The 21,153-nt window shown below is 38.4% G+C and overlaps 1 long non-coding RNA gene across 4 annotated transcripts in view; it reads right to left on the reverse strand.

Annotated features, from left to right (window-relative positions):
• LOC106964239 (uncharacterized) overlaps positions 1-21,153 on the reverse strand; it is an 80,531-nt gene that overhangs the window by 20,015 nt on the left and 39,363 nt on the right. For 2 of the 4 annotated variants that reach the window (XR_001428352.1, XR_001428350.1), the window contains exon 2: positions 18,616-18,794. This is a non-coding gene — a long non-coding RNA (uncharacterized LOC106964239). Of the gene's footprint in view, positions 1-18,590; positions 18,795-21,153 lie in introns of all 4 variants that reach the window. The other 2 variants (XR_001428353.1, XR_001428351.1) reach the window with 2 other exon arrangements.

Raw genomic sequence — 21,153 nt, forward strand, 5'->3', positions numbered from 1 at the left:
GAAAAATTTTAGATACAACTTCTTCCCAAAATAAAGTTGTTGTCCAATGTTGGAATTTAATCCACTTCAGAATTCATTTTCCAGCGCAGAATTGTTCAAGCAGCCCTGGAAAATAACACCTCCACCGTGCAACAGAACAGAGGAGTACAGGGGCAGCTCAGAGCTCAGAGGGGGAAATCTCCTGCTGTAGACCGCTCCATGCTCACCGGGAGCATGACACAGTTAAGACACATAAACTGTCTATAGTAGGTTGTACACTTTGAGTGAAATGTCTCGCATATTTACCATAACGCACATGATTTGGTTTCTGTTGCTTCAAATTACGCCTGAACAACAGGCTGTAAAGATTTACCTCGTCAACCGTAAACAGGTAAGAAAGTTTTGGTGGGGTCAGCCACAAACACATGCCCACATCTCCCCTTCTGTCTTTACATAAATCCTTTCAGGGCTTCTGGCAGCAGTTTCCTGCTCTTTCATCTGGCTCCCTTGTGGTAGGACTATTAGCCCGGGCCTGTATACCTGCAAGTGTTTGAGAGGCAGCTGGCTCTGGACGCTCATTGCCTGCGCGGGCCCAGGGGCTGCTGGGACCTGGGAACGCTGGCACCAAATACCGATGGGTAATTAGACCTTCATTCAAGAGCGAATGTGGCAAGCATTAGACACAAGGCTCTTTCCGGTTCAATTCATATCTTCATCCTGCCTTCCTTCCCCTTCTAACAACTGCACTCCATCCTCCGTTTTTTTTTTGTTTTTTTTTTTTAACTTCTCTCTTGTTTTTCCTCTTTTGGACTAGTCATTATGTCTTAACCTGAGTGTCCTTAAGGGAGATTTTTTTTAAATGTTTTTAGAAAGGAGACATTTTGGAGGAAAATATATTTCTGAGGTGGGTGATCTTCATTTACAAGCACGATTTAAAAAGAGAACTTCAACTTCTTTTGTAAAAGTTATCCAAGAAAATTCTTTTTTCATGATATTAACTTTACAATATGTCTGTATGATGCTGCTGTGTCATTTCCTCAGTTGTGAGAAACATGATGGCGGTAGTTTCTCATGTAAAAGAAAAACTATTGGGAGGCCGCTTCCAGTTTTGTGGTGAAAGGTGACATAACCCATAATTCCACTCCAACCACAAGGTTCTTTGATCACATGTTCCTCTCTGGCACTGCGAGGGCTGTTCACATGATACAAACCAGTTGCAAATGACAAATTGCTAAGAGGCTGAACGCACAGAAAGGTGGAGTTTGAAGCAAGTTTTTTGTTTTTCTTTTTTTTTTTTTGTATTTGCACACATAATTAGATGATTATTTATAGATGGAATAAATGTTAAAAATTGCCTAAATTAATCTCTTTATATGTTATACCTCAGCTGAGCATTGCTAAGAACTTGAAACAACAACAACAACAAAAAATAGATCCTCCTTCTTCAGTTAGGTCAAAGGTCATGACCCCTGACTAATGACATTGAATATTTCAGACTCCTTTAGTGCGTGGGACACATTAGACAAAAAGAGAACGTTTTATTTTTAAAGTTGATGTGGTGGAAACAGAGGAAGAAGGACAATTTGTGAGTCTGACCAGGCCATAGATGACTGGTGCCCATCGCCACAAGTCATTAGGCAACCTGGACAGGTTCCTATAGAGCATCAAAGGGCAACACAAAACAGACTTAAACAGTATATTGTCATTGCATAACTGACAGCAAATATGCAAAAGGTCCTCCAAGAAAGGGTGAGATCTGACCATCAGCTTGGGGGAAGTAGAACCGCTGCTTGTCGATATCAAAAAGATATTGTTGTAGTCGTGCAAGCACCTGATCAGGACATCGCCTGTCCGCCTCCTTTTGGAGGTTTTTCAGCCTCATCCAACTGGGAGGAAAACACCAAGATAGACCCAGAACATACAAGAAAGACTTTAAATCCCTTCTAGCCCTGGCATTGTCCAGAAAAAAGTAGCCATTGTTACTGAAAAGAGAGATTTCTTGGTTTACTCTCTGACCTCATCTGGAAGCCAATTGATCGAGTGAAGATATCTATTTTAAAATTTTAATCAAATAAAATATTTTGAATAAATTCCTCCCAGACTAATACTTAATTCTCTAATGTATAATTAAAATAGACAAAAGACTAAATAGTTTAGGTATGAAGGATCTAACTTTGTAATGTCGTCAGGACTCCTCAATGGCGACCGTGAACTTGCGGATATAAAATCAATTAGATTCCACTGATCGCAAAGAGGGAGGAGATTTTCCCTCATTACATTCTACTGTGGCAGGTAAGGAGGGAGTAAATAGTCTGACAAGCTGCTCTTTGTCTACAGTGAATTAAAGCAGAAGGCGGGAGAGGATGCCGCTTTTAGCGGTCGGGGGAAAACACAAGGTCCAAATTTGCATAAACAGGAACACAAAAGAAAACGGGGTTAGGAACAAAACAGGGGGGGGGGGAAAGTGTTGTCAACAGGACCCCCCAGTGAGGAATTTCAATTTCATATATCTAATTATCGCTGTCAGATGGAGAGAAGTGACAAAAAGCTGTCTTTGTTCTCCATCTTTGTCTCCCACGTCTCTCTCAATTAATTTCACCATACGAATATGACTAATTGTCTCTGTGCAGCTCCGCAGCCACATAAATAATAATTTTGGCCCGTGTTTGAGTTGCGGGGGTGTTCATGCTTCAATTTATGATATTTGGACACAAAGGACTGCGCATAATTCAGGTGATCGCATTAGCGGGCCAAAGCAACCTCTCCGCAGGCATCACCCTCGCCTGGCAGCTCCGCAGCGTAAATAATGCCTCCATACTTTCCCTCTCTTTTGTAAAGGACAGTGTTATCTCCCTCGTTTCTGTCACTGGGATTGTTTCTTTGTTGAGAGCGGCGATATTAGCATCATAATCAGACAGAGAGAAAGAAGTGCCAATGATGGCTGAGTTATGCAAAGTATAAGCATCAGCTGTACCGGTCCACATTTAGGTTTGTAGCTTTTATAGGCAGCATCTAGTTAAGCTGATTGTCGTGTAACTTAGAAAAACAATTATCACATGCCTGACGGATAAAAAATAAATTGTACTTTATTCTGTTTGAGAATCAAACTATTTTCATGGTAGATTGATTTCTCAGAAAACTGTTGAGTTATTCCTTTAAGCCAAATGATGGATTTACAGGGTTGTTACTATTTGATTTCTTTCAGATTTCCTCTGTTTTCCTTTTTTGCCACACTTAAATGTTTCAAGATTATCGAACAACTTTTTGTTGTTTACATGAGGCCGCTGTTGCTAAACTGCTGCTATTTTCGGACGTCGATCAGGGAAAAAGTTTCCCGCTGAGCCGTAACTGTTAGAATCTGCCGCAGTTCTCATGCCAGGCCACTATAAGGCGCTGTGATTCTAGCATATAGTCACTTTTTTTTTACTTTTCCTCACCAGTCCGTTGAGTATCTTCATTAAGCACAAATTGTTTAATGAACCATGGAACACATTTCGTAACATAAAATGTGTCTGAATAAGCACACACAGTGGTATTTTCTCCAGTCTTTTTACAATAATAAACAGAGTGAAAGAGGCATAAAGAGCATACAGAGCTACTTTAAATGTAGTTCTGGGTTCTTTTAAATCCTCTTGATTAAGTTTTCTATGTTTCTGTAGTAATTTTGGTCGCCCAGCCACTCCTGAACATTGTGTGTGTTTTTCTTTTTCCTGTTTTTGTGGATAGCCTTAGAAATGACTTGGGGAACCATTTCCACACTGATAGATCTCAGTTACTTTCTTTATCTGTTTTTTTTATTTCTTTAGATCGAGGTGTGATGTGTTGCTTCTTGATGTCTTTTAGTCAACTTTATGTTGTCAGTCAGGATAAATGATTTGTTCATTGTACCAACTGAGGTATGATTAAATACCTAGATAAGGTAGCGGGTATGATTAAAAAGAACTGAACTCAGGTTTGCTCCAAAAAGAAAAAAAAAAGTTAACAGTAATTAATAATTTAACAAAGGGGGTATTTACTTTTTCAAATCAATCCAGGTTGCTTCTGATGGCATTTTCTGTTTGTTTTTTTCCTCTGAAAACTACATTTTGGATTTCTTCCGTTTATGTTTGACAATTAATGGTCTTTCCTAAGATAACAGATGAGGGATAAGACAGCACTCAGAGGACGGCACACAAGTGATGACATTTGCTTATTCCGTCAAATCTGTCTCTGAAAAACATTTAGCAGAACCTAAACATAACGAGGCAAACATCTGAAACCTGTCTAAATAACGCTGCAGCTGAGCTTTGAAAGTCCAACCATAAAACCAACTCATTCACTCAGAGAGACAAGGAGGGCTGAGTGGGGAGTGGGAGGGTAGAGGGGGGGTTATTGTTACATTTCATTAGGCACATTCCTTCTCTGTGGACTCTTGACCAGTTGCCATGGCATTTCATTTGACTAGTTTTGATATGAACTCTGTCTGCCCTTGTCTCCCATACTTTCATTTGTTTTCCCAAAACTTCATATCAAATGTCCTAAATATACATTTTTGTACTAATTATAAACCTTTTAAAAATGTGATGATGCATCACATTTCACCAACTGACTATTTAGTTGAGCTTAGATGGGGTTAAAAAAAAACCTTTTTTTTTTTTTTTTTTTTTTTTACACCCATTTAATTTTTCACTGAATGCGTTTACAATATTGGGAGCGGAAGTGGGAAGAAAACAAAACACAGTTCTCAATTTTTTTTATTATTTATTTTTTTTTATCAATTAAAACTACAAAAGAGTGCCATCTGTAAATATTTAGCCCATTTTTCTGGCACTTATGAATGAAAGTCAGAGCAACCTATTCGCCTCAGACGTCACCCAAACAGTAAACAGAGTCCCAGTGGACTGTAAATGCAGCTGTGCTGTGAAAGCCTCAAAGGTTTCTTACAGATGGCCAAAAACACAGCAGACTGATTGCAGAGGATGCACGGTTAGGTTATGAAACATATACTAAGTTTTGGACGACTTAATGCAACAATGGAAATAAAGTGGAGGGTCACCATTTCCAGATTTTTCCAAAAGTTTCATAAAAATTTTGCCCTTTTTCAAAGAACATGTGTCTAAAATATTCTAATATAAATGCATCCCTGGCATTCACGAATGATTTACTGTAACATGACACAATACGTTAACAAGCCCCTGGTAGTCGGGGAGGAGCTACAGAGATTCACAGCTCAGGTGGGAGGATGTGACGGAACGACTACATGAATATTGTTAAAAAAAATCTGGATATTAGTAAGCTTTCATGAGTGTTGAGAAGAAAAATGATTTAGAAAGAAAGCATTGTTGAAGAATTAGTGTCCCAGTCAAAGTCCGGACCTAAATGTTCTCTTTGCTTCAGATCCACTTCACTCATTAAGAACCTGCTCTTCAAATAGCTGAAGCAGAATGCTCAATGATGCTACTGACTTAAATTTAGTTTGTATTTTATTATGATAAATATTTTGTCTTGGATTTTTGTTTAGGAGCATTTTCTCCATAATGTCAGTTTATCCTTGCATGCATTTACTGTTAAAACTAAGTAAAATTTATTTAAGTTGATTATTTTTCATTTTTCTTGCCTGCACATGCATTTTTATTTTTTTACTATTCTACAACATAAACATAAAAAAATTAATATTCAGGTTGTGTAATTTAATTATTTATTTATTTTTTTAACAGAAGAGCTTTTAGTAAGAGTCCATCATGTCGGGTTGGCCAAGCGCAACACGTGACACGTCGCAGGAGAATTTTGCCGGAAAACTTTCCACGCTCGCAGTAATTAGCATTTTTCCATCAAGAGTCAAGTGTCTGCAAAAACCAGAGATAACAAAAAGGACAAGAAATTGATTAGCATTCAGTGTATAAATGGTTCCATGACAAGGGCTGTTAAGTTTGAAATTAACATGTAAACAGTTGGAAAGTCTCCACCGCTCCCCCAGCCACCCCTCCATCCCCTTTTTTTTCCTCAGCCCCTCACCCCTAGTTCCCTGTAACGCCTTGATAAATATACATAAAGCTTCTCACAAAGGCTGCCTTGTTCCTTTAAATGGGCTACTTTTTAATGGAGACATATATTTGCGGGATTATATCAGCATTCAGTTGCAAATTCTGAGTGTAATACTGCAGTTGGAGCAGTGTATGAATAAGAGTATCATTTGAATGCAAGGGGGACACCTGGTGCTGAGGGGCTCGGCTTCGAGGGGGTGAGGGAAGGGGGTTCAAGCGGACCTGGAGACGGTGCCAAGTCTTCACTTGTTCTCAGTCTCTCTATTCAAAGTCTTCCAGCCTTAGCTTTTACTATGGCAGAGCACACTGTACCTAAAACTCCATTGTGATTGCCTCAAATTAGCCGTCGAGAGTCGGAGACGACCAGTAAAACTGTAGATTTATACACACTAGAGACTTTAAAAGTATTTCCACAGATTTATTTTTGTGTCAGCTAGTCGTTTGAAACGCGTGGGGACAAAAGAAAGAAATAAAGTTAAAAAAATTATACAAGTCCCTTAACATCTTGTTGTGGATGAAACTGAAAAGCATCGTCAGAATGAAGTAATCCAACAGGACTGAGTCGAGAAAACCAAGAAAAAAAACTCTGAGTTTTCTCTTCTTTATTTCCATCGGCTGCATGAGAACGAACAGAAAGTGGAGGGTTTGGTGTGTGTGTGTGTGTGTGTGCGTGTGTGCGTGTGTGTGCATGTGTGCAGTACAGGGAACTAGTAGTACTATTCGGAGGAGAGAGGAAGGGGTCCGGGGTCTATTCGTATGCACCTCGCATCCACTCGACACACAATCAGCCCTGTATTGCGTTTTGCAAATTTATACCCAGGATGTTGGTTTAGAGTGTTTCCCTGAAAAAAAAAAGAAGAAAAAAAAGAGTAAGAGAGGGAGAGAGAAAGAAGGCAAGAGAGGATTTTTTTTCCCCAACTAAGTGTCTGCTTTCATGAGCAAGAGTGATTGAGGCACACAAACAAACCTTTGTTTCCCAGCTCACAGATGCAAAGCTCTGCGCGCTCTGATTTACGCCCCTCCCCGCAACTTATTTGCACTTTTTTTTTTCCCCTAATAGTTTGAAACTAAGACGGTATGAAAGAATGAGGTTATTGAAAGGCAAGTGTCAGGAAAATAAAACTTTATTACCGTCAGCCATAACCTTCATACTTTATGGATCCATTTGTCTGTCTTGCTTACAATATTTGTACAGGGCAGTGTTTGCACTTACTGAAGAGCAGTAAGGCATGCCAAACCGTAGCGAAGACCAGGAAACCTGGAGGGAAAGAAACTTAGAAGGATTTTTTTTTTTTGTTGCTCTTTTTAAGGATAATACATTCAGTGTTTAAATTAAATGACCACATCCGAAGCGATTTTTAGCAAAACAGTCATTACCGTGCACTCCTATGGTGTTTCAGATCCACAATTTCTACAAATTTCTACAGTACTACAAACTTTGTTGTATTTCAGTGGGATTTTATTCAATAAACACAAAGTATCACAAATATATCAACTGGACAGACAAATACATTTTAGAATGTTTCCAAGTAAAAACACCCCTAGTTTGAGATGCTACGTAGAATCACCTTTTATTTACTTTTTTTTTTTACATAAAGAATTGTCTCTTTTTTTTCTTACATGAAGTGGGGGCTGCTTAAAATAGATTAGTTTTTTTGTTTGTTTTTTTAAAAGAGTAGAACGAAAGATTTACAATCTGGACAAACTGGATATTTTTAAGGATAAACGGCTACAACATTCTCGCTGACAGCTGGGTCATGCACACGGAGTTTTCCATCTTAAACTTAATCTTTTTTTTTTTTAACACCCCAATTTTAGTATTTCTGGGTGGAGAAAAGAGAACCAGAGAACTGCAGCTGCGTTCAGTTAATTATATTATATGACTATAGGTTTATCTGCTAATGAGCCCAAACAGAGTCAGGATTTTATTATGAAGGAACATGTTGGTGTTTAGAAGTGCCCACAGTTACAAATGAAGTCAAAATTTCAAACTTGTTTTTCTTTCAATGACAATGTTAAAATATTTGACTGACAGCAGCTGTTTTGGAAACTCTTTTGTAAAATTCAGTTTCTGTGAGTATTATTAACAGAGGAGAATAAAACAGCTGCCGGGCAATAGCACAACCGCCATGTTAATGTGATAAATCATCATGGTGTATATACTTTCAACATTTCTGAAAGAGAATATCACAAATTAATGACAATTACATCAGGTTGAAGCTGTGGACTTAGTTCAGAGTGTTTGTGTACCATGAACATGAAATGATTGATTTTAATCTAGACAATCTTTAAAAGTAATTAAAAAAAAAAACTCACAAAAGCTGCAAGTATTTTGTGTCATGTCTCAAGCAGCTGAGCACATCTAAAGACTGAATAATTTGACACTTTTTCTTAAAAAAAATGTTCTTGCTCGTGAAAAGCAACAATTTCACAAGAGTGAAATTTAACTGATACGCAAATTTGCTTTTATCTTATGTTAAAGGGACAGTATTATGTAAAATCTAACAAACATGATTATGTTTGTTGATAACAAACATTATCATGCCATAATGTTTGTTCTTCATCAAAACATCCCCAGAGCTCCACTCAGCTCCTTCAAACTAGCAGCAGCAATTAGCAAACACCTGGTGGAACTGCACATCTGCTGAGCTCATTATATGAACTATTTCTCATTCCAGTGCTCCGATGAATATTTGTAAACATTAACAGAGGAATGTTGAAGTGATGATGAGCTGAAGGTGGAGTGACGGGAAGAGCAGGACTTTCTTAAAGAGACAGAGGCCCAATTTCAGGGCATTAAGTTGTGAAGTCAAATTTATTTTAACATATTTCATATATACAGTATTTTCAGAAGAGCTGAAAGTGACATAATTCCTTGATTGTGCTATAAATTGAAACTATGTGGCTAAAAATGCATAATACTGCCCCTTTAAAAATCTAAAATTAGATCTATATGCTAAGTAAATCTTCTACGTGCTTTAATCCAAATCATTGTGACTGTTTTTGAGAATATTAATCTCTGCCCTAATCTGAAGAGATTTTCTTCTAGGATTGTTTGAACTTTGCTACATCCGCCTTTCTGTCAACTCTGAACTGCTTCCTGTTCCTTCCTGCAGTAAAGAACCCCACAGCATCATAACTCCACCACCGGGTTTTACTGTGGGGACGGTGTGTGGTCAGGGTAACATGTATTTGGCACAAAACGTTTAGTTTTTGTTCTCATCTGACTAAAACACTCCATTTTGCTTTAATAGTAAAACAAAAAAGTTAATGAAATCCACTGAAGAGGGCTCTAATAAGACAAACACAAACAATTTCAAGACTGTGAATACTTCTTTTTTTTAGTGGTGCTCCATATTTGAATCAGTTACATTACACTAAGGTGCCATGTTTGCTACGGTCCGAACATGCTGAAGTCTTCAGGCCGGTGACAGCTTGTTTATGTCAGTCTCAATTAATAATTAGTTAAATGATGTTAGCTCTTGACATGTGCCCTGGACAAATGGGGGCAGGAAAATGTGCACTCAGTGCTGCTTGCATAAATCTACCGTTTCGGCTGAAGTTGAAGGCGTGGGGTTGGTGTGGGGTGGGGGGGCGAACAGGGGAAAAGGGGAAAAAAAAAAAAAGAAAAGAGAGGTGAGGGAATTATGGGACTCAGATGTGTGTGATTGGCGGTTCCCTGGGCTCCCAGGGTTGCAGAGTTCAGAGAAAAGCCGATTACCGCTCTCCCTCAGGTCAACCCTTCATAAATAAACACGGGGAGAGCCCGAGGCGCCGTGTTTTAGTATGATTAGCATATCATACAGCCTATCGACATGGTACTTATCATATTACAGCACGGCCGTGTCCTCAGAGCGCGCCAAGGGTTACTTGTACGGGGGGATGCTGAGCATACATCTCTGTTCATTAGGAGGTTCCTCGAGGGAGAGAATAAATCATATCAGCACGTGGTTATGGCAGCCCAGGCGTTTGACTCAGTCATACGGCGGTTAACCAGAGCCTTCAATAATCCAGAGAGGAACTGACAGCTCGCTTTACAACGAGGAGAAGACAAGGAGACAAGTGGTTATGATGGGGGATCGCTGATGGGAGACGATTATACCGAGGCATAGCTGTGGCAACAAATTTCTTTGACACCCTAAACTTGTCTTTTCATCTTGGATTTACATCCTTAAATGGCTCATTGTGGATCACAGGATCACATTTAAGACCAATTAAAGACAAAATGAGTTAGGTCAATATAACTATGTTTCCATTGGCTGTGTATCTGCGAAATTTGATATTCAGAAAATAAACTTGCTTAATGTAAACATGCCGATTTCACACACACACAAAAAAAAAAAAACTTTTTGATTAAAAAGGATCCAGAAAGAAATTTTCTTTTTTTTTTTTGGCTGTTTTAAAATTCTTTTATTCCAGAAAACTGCAATGGTAACATTGTTTTGGATCACACGAGTCACATGATCAACAACCGGATGTTACTGCTGGCTCAAACCACGAAGAAGACGACAACAGGAAGTAGTTGGAGGATCATGGCGTGGCATGATTTTTAATGACTTACCGCATGAGCAGAACCTACTCATGTGTGACTTTGATTGTGCCTCCAATTTAATGGACCACAATTGCAAAATAGTTTTTTTCTTTTCTTTCATCATTAGCAGAATACTCGTAAAGTTTTGTGCACATTTATAATGGAAACACAGCTACTGATATTATTTAGTTTCCTAAAATACCAAAAGACTAAAATTTATATTTTTTATGGTTCATTATAAAAAAAATAGACAAATCTTTATTTACAGAAAATAAACAAGCCTCAAAGAGCTACATTTGAACAATGAGTAAAGCAACCAAAACCAGGAGGTTAATCACACTGTTTTTACAAAACCTAATTCAAGAGCAATTCTCGTGCCATTAAACATTTGGAGGGAACAAAAGCTCAGAGATGAGAAACTTTTAGGACAAACTTTAGCTTCTTTCTGAATAAATGAGTCACACATCTCCTCTGAAAGGATGGGCCTTGTAACTGTTGTTTGTGTGTGCTGACTGAGCTGTGGAAAAGCATTTCCCCTTTTATAGATGTCTTCTGTTTTTGCTTCTTCCCCCCACCCTGTGCTCATTCTTAAATGTTTCCAATCATTGATGGAACCGTGACTTCTGCTCTCCAAAAAGAAAATTATCCAGCCAACAAGTCCACTCGAGTTGCTCAGCAGGGACAGTACCCCTGCAAGTCCACATCTGAATGGTTAAGATTCCTCGACAGAGACGTAAACGACTGATTGCTAGTTACTGAGAACACTCAATGTCAGTCGTTCCTGCCAAAAGCCACAAAACTAGTGATTAGATTTCATGGGAGATTACATTTTCACACAAACTCAGGTTGGTTTGAATGGCTTTTCTTTTTCTTTCAAGTAAGGAAGCCATGATTTAAACAATACCCATCATATTTGCTCTGCTTATGTCTGTCTGATTCTAAGATTAGTTTGATGATGAAGATCAGAGCTTCACCAAACGCATCACATTTGGTAAAACTCTGACCTTGTGTCTTTTAAGTTATCACACCTTCGGCTTCGAGAAGTCAGACTCTGAAGATTGGTCACACCCACATGCTTTGATGCAGCAAAAAGCTTTTGATAACTTGATCTCCAATACCCGAACACTTTACTGACTCATTTTGAAGACTCAAAGTGGAAAGCTGTAGGAGGAGTTTGCTGAGATATGTACGTAAAATGATCACTTTAATCCAAAATGGCTGACTTCCTCTGGGATTGAACCATGGCTCCAAGAGATTGTTTTTGTAGATTTATCTGCAAGATTTTATAATCCTTTGTCAAGGTGTTGCATGGGGCTAGTTTTTTTTTGTTTGTTTTGTTTTGTTAAGTGGGTCAAAGATGGACTTTTCAAAGTAAAACATGTACATTTCTTATTGTTGGGAAGTTGGGCTTGGATGATGTCAGAATTTGACAATAGAATTTTGTTTGGGACCTGAGGAGGACCCAACCAAGGATTTATGTCTGCGGCTCTTTTAGTTGGAGACAAAACATGTTTGTTTTTTTTTTTGTTCTTTTTGTCCAGTTCATTTGCCAGAACTATAATAAAAAAATACAGAATAGACCTCCGCAGTGCTTTCGTTGCTCAGGTCCAACTAAAGGGGATCAACCAGGTTCCTGATGCTCCATGGTGGCATCAGCTGATTATTTAGCTGCATGATCTACAGTTTGTTTTCTTAAAACTTAGATTAGGAAAACCAGAACTACTTCATGTTGGAGCTGTGAATTGAAGGAAACCAAACTGGAAGATAGACACATTCCATATTTTAATATTTTCAGTCAAACTAATTTGTAAAGGCGAAGAAACAAACTCAATCTAATGCCATAAAAGGAAAAATGTGTTGTTAGAAATTTTTAAATTGCATTGTCAGATCACTATGAAAAAAATTAAACTATTTGACCTTTACTAGCTTTATTGCCACTGACATGCGCTCCTGGAATCTGGCAGGTCACAATGTTTTTATGCACTTCTGTAAAAATCATATGCTAAAAAGAAAACTGTAATGGAAAAAAAAGAAGAAAGACTCAGATTCTGGTGTGGTCAACAGGAAAAATAACGTCTGCATGGTTGACGAGATTACTCCAGAGGGATTTATGACCATGTCTTAAAACCTTATGGACTGGTAAGAAGTTGCCCCAACTCTCAGACACGCTATAAGATTTCAATTTAGGCAAGCCTTTTTTTTCTTTTTCCTAGGCTACACAAGCTCAACTCACAGACCAGGGGCCACAATTAGCAGCTAGCCATTCTGACCAGGGAGACAGAGTAAATGACATCCATACTTAAGCCTTCCTGAGCCTGAGGAGCTGTGGCACAGAGCAGTCTGAGCTCTCCTTCCCCCAGTCAAGCATGGCCTCTTTAGGTGGTCCACACACTATGGCGGGTTAATATATTCTAACTGGTATTAGAATACCCCACCGGAGATCAAGCTCCCAGGGGCCTGGGGGGGTGACCAGGTGGCTGCATATACAGTGAGAAAGAGGAAGTAGCAAAGCAAGAACTGGAATATTGGATGGGTTTTCTTGTTTTGGCTTCAAGGCGGCTGCATAAATCTGGGATCACTCTGGACGCCACATCATCTGAGTAATCACATCCACCACTGGCATGGATCTTATGCCAAAAAGATCCATGACCAGGAGTCGTTTTAAATTTTCAGTCTACAGTGCTTTGCGGAAGTATGCACGGCCTTTGAACTGGTTTCCCCGTCTCGTCACACGCCAGCCACAAACTTTTTGCTATATTCCTGGACATTTTCAGATCATTGTATGGCTGCGAATTTGTTGAAGAAAAAAAAAAGGGATATGTTGCTGCAAATTCACTTTACCAAAAAAAAAAAAAAAAAAAAAAAAAACAGCAGGATGTAAAACTTCAAGTGGTGTAGAGCAGAAAAAGGGGAAGAAAAGTTTAAACATCAGCAACAAAAAAAGTGAACTTTGACTCCCTGTTTTTTCCTTAGCAGGTCTTAACTACTTCTCTTCCGTGTTTTGACTGTAAAGAATCATAGGAAATGCAGCCTTTGACTGACGATATCTCTTGAATAAATCTTTGGATTACAAAATATCACATAAGCTGCTCTTAATAAAACTAATGTGTATGTCACTAAGTAAAATTAGATTGCAGTAAAGTTACAACCGGATGGGTGGTGGTCATTTGCTTCCATCCCTTCTGAGTCATTAAATGTTGCTGCAATTACAGCTTTAAGTGTTTTGGGATACGTGTCTTCTTGCTTTGCAATTAGAGACTGATATCTATCTATCTATCTATCTATCTATCTATCTATCTATCTATCTATCTATCTATCTATCTATCTATCTATCTATCTATCTATCTAATTTTTATTTTTTTATCATCCTTTTTGCAAAATGGCTCAAGCTGAGTCAGACCTGATGCAAAATGTCTGTTAGAATCACTTTTTTCCCCAAGTTGTGTCACAGATTCTTAATTGGATTTAGGTCCGAACTTTGATTGGGTCATTCGAGCACATGAACATTCTTTGATCTAAACCATTAATTTGCAGCTGTGGCTAGTGATGTTCAAGGTCTTTGTCTTGCTGCAGGATGAACCGTTTACATTCTTGTGAGACTTTTTCGATTTCTTTTTTTGTTGTCCAAAACCACATTACTTTCCTTCTACAAGAAATCAAAAACCTGCCTTTTCATGCGCCGTTATGTGCATTCCAAAGTGATACCATCCCCTCTCGTGCCCACCTCCCGTATCCCCTCCCTCCGCCTTTCATGCAAATTAGAACTTCACACACGTTGCAGCAAGCTGCTGGGCGCTCTGTGATTTCACACGACCAATTAAGGCCCTCTTGGCAGTTGTGTGAACAGTTTCATTAGAGGAGATAATATTGCAAAGTGAAATGATAAGCAATCATTATGATTAATGCGCGGACATTACATTGTTCGTTAATGAGGTGTAAATGATCTCATTATTTTTTGAAAGAGTACAGATTAGATTAAAGTGGAGTGGACAGCGCTTCTCGGTGTTCAGACAAGTTAGTGTTAATTAGGCCCAATCTCCAGGAGCAAATGAGCCGCAACCCTTTGGTAAACAATTAGGCTTCCATAGCCGCAGGCTGGATGGACAAGGATAGGCAAGCGAATGGATAGATGCTTTAAGATATGAATGTTGAGAGAGCGTCAAGATCTAAAGCAGATTTATTGTTGGATGTCAACAAAGAAGGGGATCAGGGGCTAAACGGGGAGCAAAACACTATAGCAAATATTTAAGGCAAGTATTGACTATTTCTTATTGTTAGTTTATCATTTACAGAATGTTTTTTTTTTTCTATTGTCCTTAAAAATGTAGAAACAAGGACATCGGCACATACAGTAGTTATGAATTATAGTTTTATAATTGAATTCTCCTGGAGACAGTGGTGGTACTTGAATGAATGGCGCGCTGGGCGAACGCCTCCTTCTGCCGCACCAACAACCAATGAATACGCAGGAAGTTATGCGGCGGAGGTCACATGCAGTTAATCTCCACACAAAATGAGACAGCCTTCCAGAAAACTTAAGAGATTCGTCTGACGATATTTTATCTGGTGCTTGTGCCTCCCGATACCCCTGTGCCGCTCTGGGCAAGCGCCTTAATGAACAACCTCAAAAACCACAGTTAACGCAAATCGCAGAATGGGAATTTTTGTTTTTCCTTTGTGCGTAAAGACAATACCGCTCGTTTGTTGAACCAGTTACTCAATATGCAATGTGAATGATTAAAATATGGGAAACTTTCTTTAACGCTTAATTTATTAATAGTCGACTTTATAAGACATCTAGCAGCAACTCAAAATGATCGATTCTGTAACACTAACAAGTCACATTCTGGCGATCACAGGCTGTTTCGTAAGAGTTAAAAGCGATCAAATCTACAATCAACAAATATAGGGCGGCTTCATAATAAAATTAATTTATGAATGAGAACTGGTTACTTCTCTCTAGTATTTACCCAAATTCCTTAACTATCAAATGAACTGACATGGAATAATAGGGGAACAGTATGGTAGGGAACGAAGGAACGAAGGAAGGAAATGGCGACACATGGGCACTGAAGGGGGGAACGAAGTGGGGCAAATTAACCTGAAGCTACTGTAGGATTACTTTATTTAAACAGTGGAAAACGGCCAGACGTAGACATTGTGAAATATTTTGGTTCTGCAGTTTTTGGGATTTCTAAAGCTGCATTCAAGGTAAAAAGAAAAAAAAAAGTCTTTTTTCAAGTTTTACTTTTGACAACAAATTAGGGACAAAAAACAGGACTTTTGTTTCATGAAGCTATCATTCATTTAATTAATGTCACTCCAACTGTGTTTTTTTGTGTTTCTAATAATTCATTTATTTAATTATGTTTTGGTAGAAAGTAACAAAAAAAAAAAAAATCAAACAATAAACAAAAAAACTGAAACAAAGGCTTTTGTTGCTTGGCTTAGTTTTAGGTCCACATTCATTAATTCAAACAGAATTGGGATTTTTGTTGCGTTTGAATGAAATCAGATGTTATTTTTCATTGTTAAAGACACAATGGCAACCCAACACTTTGTGTAAAGTGGAAGACAGGAAGTTCTTAAACCAACAAATATCAAAAATCCCTTCTACCTCCCCATTAAATCTCTTCACAAAACCTGATCTTTCATCTGATGAGTGAAGCTCCTGTACGTCATGTCAACACACCACTAGACCGTCCGCAGTGGGAAATGTCCGCCGTCGAGCTGCATTGATTTTTTTTTTTCTTTTTCCTCACATCTTGTCTTTTCTGAACAGATATTCTCAGATTATGACAAGAAAAGTGACGCCGTAATCCTCCGCCGCCACAGGAGTTATGTTTTAGAGACGCGAGGCCCTTATCAGTGATTGATAACGCCCAAATCAAAAACATATACAAGCATTAGGAGAGTCAATATTTTGCCGGCGACTGAAGGTGACCCCCGGTTCCTGTGTTTGCAGTTTGCGTGCGGAGGGCTTTGATGGTAAATTTGTAAGGGTGGTTATGTGTGGAGGCTATTATGGATTTGTTATCTTGGCCTGAAGTGTTTGGAGCTGATTATGTGATTAAATCAATAATAATTTCTGTTTGGGCTCCTTTGCTCCTCTGCTTCATCTTCTTTTTCCTGTGTAGTTGAGTGGAACGGTGGGCGGGGAGCAGCGCACACAAGTAGAAATGCAGCGCAAGGAACGTTCACATGCACACACACACACACACACACACGCAAACACACACGCAAACACACACGAGCTGCCATATGCTGCGAAAAGACAGAACAACTGCGTCCCAGATGGCACAGTGGGCATGTTGGTGGGTCCAGAAATTTTGAGAGAAGAAACATTTTTAACACTTGGAAACATTTAATTGAAGGAGCGATTAAAAATCTATAGTCTTCATACCCCGTAAACCTTTACACATTGTTCTCATATTCCAGCCACAAACTTCTACATGTTTCACAGGGTTTTTTTTTTTTTTTTTTTTTTTTTTTTTTTTTTTTGAAAGAGCAACAAAGTAGAGCATTTTTTTTAAAGATAGAACTCTCTTTCATCAGCATTAAAGCTAAATATCTCTGGAGTTATGTCACAACCAGCTTTGCACGTCAACAGGCCTAAATTTTTGTCCACTTTTTTCTTTATAAAATGCTTCAAACTCCATCAGATTGGATAGAAACCTTTTGCAAATGTTATATGTCAGATAACTTCATTGGTTCTCAGCTGAGTTTAGCCCTGGACTTTGACTGGGCCATCCTAACATTCGAATTAGCTTTGATCTAATCACTTTGTTGTAACTCTTTGTAGGTTTTAGGCCTGTTCTCATGGAACTTACCCCGTTGGCCCTGCAGAAAAAAAATAAATAAAAAATCATTCCCACAGCATGACGATGCCACCACCATGTTTCACCATGCGTATGGATTGTTCAGGGTATTTTTTTATTTTTATTTTTTTAAGCATTTTTGATGTACCATTGCACCCTCCTCCACATGTTTGTCACCAAATGGGATTTTTACAGCTTTCTTTTAGTGTTGCCTGTTTTCATTGAGGCCAGGTTATGGAGTGTGTCGCTGATAGTCGTCATGAGGCTCTTGGCTCCTTCTCTTATTGACCTCTTTGCCTTATTTGTTTAACATCGCCTAGGTTATGTTTATTTAAATCTATAATTTTAAGATGATGGCTTTGAACAAAGCATGTAGCATTGTTTCGTAACGTAACTCTGCTTTAAATTTCTCCACAACCTTCTCTGTCATTTTGTTCATCTACATCTCTAGTGTTCTCTAACAAGCACTTACAAGACAGACAGATTCTTACTTGTATTAAGAAAATCTATTAAAACTTTTATGAAGGTAATTGATTACTCTGCATTAATTTGACTCCTTACACTGCCTCCCTGTTGCTCAGAGAATAGTCTTTAAAATACTTTTGCTTGTTTATAAGTCGCTGAATGGCTTAGCACCAAAATGCATTAAAGAACTGCTGTTGTTGCATCAACTTTCTAGACCAATCACATCTCCTGGTTTTAAAACCAAACATGGAGAAGCAGCTTCTTTGAAACTCAGGTCTGGAACAAACTTCCAGAAAACTGCAAAACCGCCGAAACACTGAGCTCCTTTAAATCAAGGCTGTATGCCCACCTGTTTAGAATTGATTTTGATACATAATAACTGGATCATTAATCAATATGTCTGATGTGTATTAGCTTGATGATTATGATGATGGCATTTGACAAAATTCAATGTTTATCTCTTTATTCCATAATTGGCTACTGCATTATGTTTTTATGATGTAAAGCTCTTGTTACTTGACTCAACTTGAAACTTTAGTTATTTAGATGTTTTTTTTTTTTTTTAAAGTTACACTAAATTCATGGCTCACATTTTTTTGCATTAAAAAAAAAGAAACATTGAAGAAAAGCCCAAGCGGTATAAATATTAATACTCCTCCCATCCGTAACACTGTGGCTGTGAATCAGTGCAAATCGGTTCTACAAACTGGAGATAAAGATAAAGAGAAGAGTAGAAACTCAGTCGGAATTTTAAATTAAAACATAAAAAAATACCTCGGCGGTAGAAATCTGACCTCACCCAGTGATCCAGAACATCAGAGAGGCTCGCCGTGCGACGCCCCGACACCTCCGCTGTTCCCGTCTCCGTTGCTTCTTCGTTTACACCTCACATGCCCCGGTTGGGCGACTCGTGCCAGCCACTCCTTAACAACCACAAGTCGCTCCACTGTTTGCCCCGTGCCAGGTTTGTTGTTATGTCTAGACGACAGGAAATGCAACATTACATTTGTTTACAACCAGCAGGAACTAGAACAAGAAGCCGTTACGTGATTAAAGAGCGCTACCCAGAGAGAGTGTAAGCGTGTGTGTGTGTGTGTGCGTGTGCGTGTATGTGTGTGTGGGGCTCCAACCTCCGTGGGTTTGGCAACGACCAAACGGGTTTCAGGAGAACCCCGAGCCAGAGCGAGACAGCGCCGTGATCCGTAAGGTGAAAAATTAATGTTGGGAAGAAAAGTTATTGATGAGTTATTGAGCAGCAGAGCCAAAACGTGAGATTTCTTTCCGTGTTTTTATTTTTAATTTTTTTTTTATCTACTTTATTGAAGCTCGTGTTGCTGTGAGCATGCGACTATTAATAATGAGCACTTGTTGTGGCTGTGGCTGCATATGTGTGTGATTTTGTGTGGCTGAGTTAACTTTCAATCCCTCAGCACCCTCTTAAATCTATATCCAATAAAAATCAGCACCGGCTTGAAAAACAAAACCCAGGGAAACATCTGTAAAACATCGATTTCGCAGATTGCAAACCAACTGCATGGCTAATGAGAAAAGAAATCATTTTTGATTAATTAACCTAAAATTGGAGGATCTAAGCTGCCACTGGGGAGATGACAAGTGCTGCAGGCCTGAGAACACAAAGTGGGGGTGGAGGGGGGAGGGCGTAGGGAGGCGGGGGTCGGTACAGTGAGGGAAGGAGGCATGGATCCCATTACTGGGCCAAATTTACCAAGAGCATCTCTGTGGTGATCAAATAAGAGTCAAATATTTTCCACTCGATGATGATTGTGCGCATTTTATTCATGAGGGGAAACATGTCGGTTAGTTTTAGCCCGGCTGGAATTTACTGCCTTTTTACAGTATTTTAGTCAAGTTAGCTTAGGAATGGCTTCACACAGACCACACCGGCAAGCCCGCGCAGAGGCCGTTCCTTCGACTTCTGCGGTCACTGTGCAGCGGGGACGTGTTTGTGGGGTTTCTTCTTCTTTTTTTCTTTTTCTTTTGCACTTGGAGAACGTATGCCTGACGTTTTCCCAAACCGGAGGACGTTCGGTTGTTCGGAAAACTCGAATGGGACCGGTGCCACTTCGGGATACGTTTGCCGTGCAATTCAGAAACAGTCCGGGCCGAAAAACACCATTGTTATAAAATTAAGCACGTCTCGGCGGGTTCATCATGATCTAATGTGTCCCTTGGATAATTCAACATCCTGTCAACAGATGTCATTGGATCCATTTTATTCAGTTTTTAATCTTCCTGAAACGGTGAAATTATGAATGTTGATTTGTAATTTATGACAAAGAAGATAATCGTCTACAGAAAACTGGCTACAGGCTACAAGTTTTAGAGAAAAAAAAATATTTTAAGAATATTGATAAGTTAATTAACTAAATATGACAACTTTTGGGATGGATTTAAATATTCGAAAGATGCAATAAATTTTAGATCATAAAAATCTGCCCAGATTTTTAATGCCAGTTTTCAAAAAATATACAATTCACGCAATTTATTTATTTTTTTTTTGTTTCTTTTGTTTTGTTTTCAGTCAAATTGTCTTGGATTACTGGAAAGGATGCACTTTAAGTCTAGTTATGCTGTGAGAAAATGAAAAACTCCTGGCAAAACTTTGCATGGCAGAAATAAGCCCTATTTTTTCTTTTTCTTTTTTTTTTTTAGACATTCAGCTTTTTCTGATTTTTTTGGTATTTAAAAATAAAACATTTTGTTATGTTGTCAGCCTGATGAATTGCAGTTTTTTAAAATGGTTTAGCGTCTAAAACAGGGATTTTGATGCGCAGCTAAAACCTAACATCAGTGAAATGAATCTAAATGAATTTTGCAGATGCCTCCAAAACATTAAACACTAAAACCTTTTCCAGGAACCAAAATGTCAAAGCATTCCACACATTCCTTACAAATAAAATAAACAATAAAACACATTTGCAACATTTTGTCAGAATTTTCTAAAATAATTGAAGAATTGAAGACTGGTTAAATTGTGGCAATTAGTAGGTTTTCCTCATGAAAATACAATCTGGAGCAATTCTTCTGAAATAGTTTAATCTATTTAATTGTTGCATCCCAGGTTGTTTCCTGTATTTTGCTCTTATCACTGCTCTCTAGCTAAACTTTCACCAACTTTCACTTTCAGAAAATCAGAAATGTATTTCTTGCGGACTTTTTTTCCTGATTGACCCAGTGGACTGGTTTACAATGCAGTTAAAGATCAATTATATATATGTATATATATATATATATATATATATATATATATATATATATATATATATATTTTTTTTTTTAAAATAAATTTTTTATTTTATTTTATCTACTATTTTAA

This window comes from Poecilia latipinna, unplaced genomic scaffold (genome assembly GCF_001443285.1).
Source record: "Poecilia latipinna isolate Pla-1442-1.1 unplaced genomic scaffold, P_latipinna-1.0 Scaffold1644, whole genome shotgun sequence".
NCBI classification, from domain to species: domain Eukaryota; kingdom Metazoa; phylum Chordata; class Actinopteri; order Cyprinodontiformes; family Poeciliidae; genus Poecilia; species Poecilia latipinna.